Raw genomic sequence first — 3,953 nt, forward strand, 5'->3', positions numbered from 1 at the left:
AAAGTGATCCCTCAGCCTCAAATTTTCTCTCCATCTTGCAACCCTATACCAATTATAATCAACCCCTAAATGATATCCCTAATTCTGAGAACAAACTTTGTTGCGAGAAAAAAAAAGAAAGAAAAAAGAAAATGTTTAGTCCTTGAAAGCTATTATTATCAAGTAATTAAGATACAAAGTACTGCATATTAGTAGTTTGTTACTTATTACAGTTGAAAGTATAATCATGTTAGGTAGGTTTTAACATCATACAGAATTTTATTATGCCTGCTGTTCTTCTTCCAGGAACCTTGATGGCAGTGAGTAACATCTGTGTTAGCCAACAGAAAAAGCAGTGATCTCATAGTGACCCATAAACTGTTGTTTCTGACCTCTAATTACTTATCTGTCTTCTAAGGACAGAAGTCTCATGATATAGATGTTCTCTTTGCAAACAGAAGAGATTGCTTGTGATGGCTCTCCAAGCCCTTGTGCTTTCTTCTGTTTTAGATAAATGCTGCTCCACTGATGCCCAATCACAAACAACCTAGAAAAATGATTTGAAGAACAGTGGGGGAAGCAGGTGGTTGGGGATCCCTGCCTGAGAAGTGGGCCTGGGGCCTTTGGGGAGGCTGGGAATGAGGATCCTTCAGCTACAGGTTCTGGGACCAGCTGGGGAGTCCCCAGAAGCCAGAATGAGCACTTCAAGGACAGCATCATTGAGGACCCAGAGATAGAAGTGATCAAAGCTTCAGGGAGTCAGGGAGATAGAGGAAGAGAATGAGAAATTAAAGGAGCTACAAAATGAGGTAAAGAAGCAGATGAATAAGAATACAACCCCAAAATAAGAGTACAACCCCAGACAATGCTGGCTCAGTGGTCATCTCTTGAGGAGAAGATGGAGGCTGATGCCAGTTCCATCTATGTTGGCAATGTGGACTTTGGTGCAACAGCAGAAGAGTTGGAAGCTCACTTTCGTGGCTGTGGTTCAGTCAACCGTGTTACTAATTTGTCAGTCTGTGACAAATTCAGTGGCCTTGGCAAAGGGTTTGAAGATGTAGACTTCTTAGACAAAGAGTCAGTGAGGACTTCCCTGGCTTTAGGTGAGTCCCTGTTTAGAGTGAGACAAATCAAGATGATTCTCATCACTACAACAGACAGGGGTTTCCCACAAATCCAATACCATGCCCAGACTACCAATTACAACATCTCCCTGTCTCGATTCTATAGTGGTTTTAACAGCAGGCCCTGGGATCAAGTCTACAAGGGCCAGGCTAGAGTGATATCATGGTATTCCCCTTACTAAAAAAGTATTAGAAGGAGAGACAGGGAAAAAGAGGAAAGAAGGGAATAAAAGAATTTAAAAAGATAGAAAACAAACGATGACCTCGATGGGAAAAAATGTTTTATAAAAAAGATATACTGGGGCGCTAAGAGATGGCTCAGAGTTTAAAAGAAATGACTGTTCTTCAAGCGATCCTGAGTTCAATTCCCAGCAACCACATGGTGGCTCACAACCAATTATAATGAGATCTGGTGCCCTCTGCTGGCCTGCAGGGATAAATAAATAAATAAATAAATAAATAAATAAATAAATGTTGGATAGGGGAGCAGGGGAGCACATATCTTAATTAAGGGAACCATCTTAGGGTTGGGAAAAGACTTGGACCTAGAGGGGCTTCCAGGTGCCCAAGGCGAGGCCCCCAGTTAGTTCCTGGGGCAGCTGAAGATAGGGAACCTGAAATCCTATAGCCATACTGATGAATATTTTGCATATCACCATAGAACCTTCATCTGGCGATGGATGGAGATAGAAACAGAGACCCACACTGGAGCACTGGACTGAGCTCCCAAAGTCCCAATGAGGAACAGAAGGAGGGAGAAGATGAGCAAGGAAGTCAGGACCAAGAGGGGTGCACCCACCCACGGAGACAGTGGGGCTGATCTATTGGGAGCTCACCAAGGCCAGCTGGACTGGGACTGAAAAAGCAGGGGATAAAACCGGACTCTCTGAATATGGCGGACAATGAGGGCTGATGAGAAGCCAAGGACAATGGCACGGGGTTTTGATCCTACCATATGTTCTGGCTTTGTGGGAGCCTAGCCAGTTTGGATGTTCACCTTCCTAGACTTTGGACTTTCCACAGGGCAGGGAACCCTGACTGCTCTTCAGACTTGAGAGGGAGGGGGAGAGGAGTGGGGGGAGAGGGAGAGGAGTGGGGGGAGGGAGGGAGGAGTGGGAGGCTGGGAGGAGGCGGAAATTTTTTTTTCAATAAAAAAATAAATAAATCTTTAAAAAAAGTTATGCTGTGGAAGGGGGAGAATCCTAAAATTAACTATAGGGACCTGCTCTGGGGGCAGGTGTGACATATTTCCTATGGAGATTCAACATGGACACTTCAAAAATGTGCAAACTGTTTCCTGTTCCTCTGCTCCACTTCACTCTCTTTGGGAATGCTCAAGGGTAGGTGGGTACAGGTAGTAGAACTCTTTTTACACAGAGTTCTGGAAGGGCACCAATCTGTTCAGCTTACTTTCTTCCTTCATCTTCTCTCTGTCTTTTGCAGTCCCTGCCTGCTTCTGATTTACCAGGTCTAGGCACACGCTACCCTTCTTTCCTCAGAGCTCCAGCCTCTCCAGTTTTTTTGGTGAACTATTTTGTTTGCTTTTTTGTTTATTTTTCTGTCTTGAGTGTCTTTCTTTGCAAGTTATTACCAGAAAGAACTCACTCCCAGTGGATTCAGTGTAAATTTTACTTACCTTAGAGAAATACAGTACTTTGTTTTGGAAAGTTTTGCAGTGTTTTTTTATTTATTTATCAGGTGTTCTTGTTTTGTTTTATTTTATCTTTACATTTCCCCCTTTTATTTAAAAGGAATGGGAAGAAGTGGGAATAAGGAGGTGGGAGCTGGATTTTGTTTATTTTCTTAAACTCATTTAAAAGGGATGGGGTTTCTTAAAATAATGTGTCATGGAGAATGTTGTTTATGGAAAACAAAAAAAATGGTTTAAATTTATTTTCTGCTACATGGATTATGCTCCAAGATGTGGATTATGCTCTATCTACCTGTCCAATACAAGGCACACCTGAGAAATCTCTTCAGATCAGAAACTCCTTTTCCCCCTGGAAGAAAGCTTCACTGGATCACACCATTGCAGCAAGTGGCAGGATGACATTAAAAGCATTCTGATCATGCATTGCTAGAAGGTCAATATCATCATTTCCTACCAGTTCCTAAACTATTTGTAATCCTTATAACACAAACCTGAAATTGGAATGCAATATTGAGAAATTCTGGAATTCAGACCTTCAGTTTTCTAATCTCTCTTCCCACTGCACACCAAGAGCAGTGTCCACATGTGTACTCTGGACAATCACGATCATATCCTGAATTTCCAGAGACTCCCCTGCCCCAATAAATTCATATACGGGGAGGCTCAGAGAACAAGGGCCACTGCCAACATGAACCACATGGACCAACATAACTACATGCTGGCTCATGATCAGTCCATGTCACAGCAGAAATGACAGTTCAACAAGCCTGAACACCCAACACTCGCCATGGTATAGCTTGTGATCTTCCTTCCAACTCCTACTACAGAGGAAGAATAGAATCATGGAAAGAACCCACAAACTGTCTGCTACTAGTACTCCCCACTTCTAACCCTTCCCAGAATTCCTTAATGGTTAGGGCCACATCGCTGGGCCTCAAAATATTAGCCGCTCCCCTATAGAAGGATCAGATATCAAAAGACTCGGACAGCACAGTCCTTCCAGTCTGCCCTCCCAGCCCAGAAGACAGGGGCCTAGATTAGAACATTTGTATTTAGCACACATTATTCCACTCCCCTATAGCACATCCTATTCTTCATCCAAAGCACAGGGTCCTTTGTGTGCACATTGCATTGCACACTCACTTTCCAGTGCAGCCATCCCATTCCCTCAGAGATGGGAAATCCTGAAGACAAACACA

At 43.2% G+C, this 3,953-nt stretch overlaps 1 pseudogene; it reads left to right on the forward strand.

The window, feature by feature from the left end:
- The first annotated feature begins 226 nt into the window (after positions 1 to 226).
- Positions 227 to 1,285, forward strand: LOC121458791 (annotated as a pseudogene).
- Positions 1,286 to 3,953: the final 2,668 nt, after the last annotated feature.

The sequence above is a fragment of the Microtus oregoni genome, unplaced genomic scaffold (genome assembly GCF_018167655.1).
Source record: "Microtus oregoni isolate MIOR12 unplaced genomic scaffold, Mior012 000018F_ref0000195, whole genome shotgun sequence".
Classification (NCBI taxonomy): domain Eukaryota; kingdom Metazoa; phylum Chordata; class Mammalia; order Rodentia; family Cricetidae; genus Microtus; species Microtus oregoni.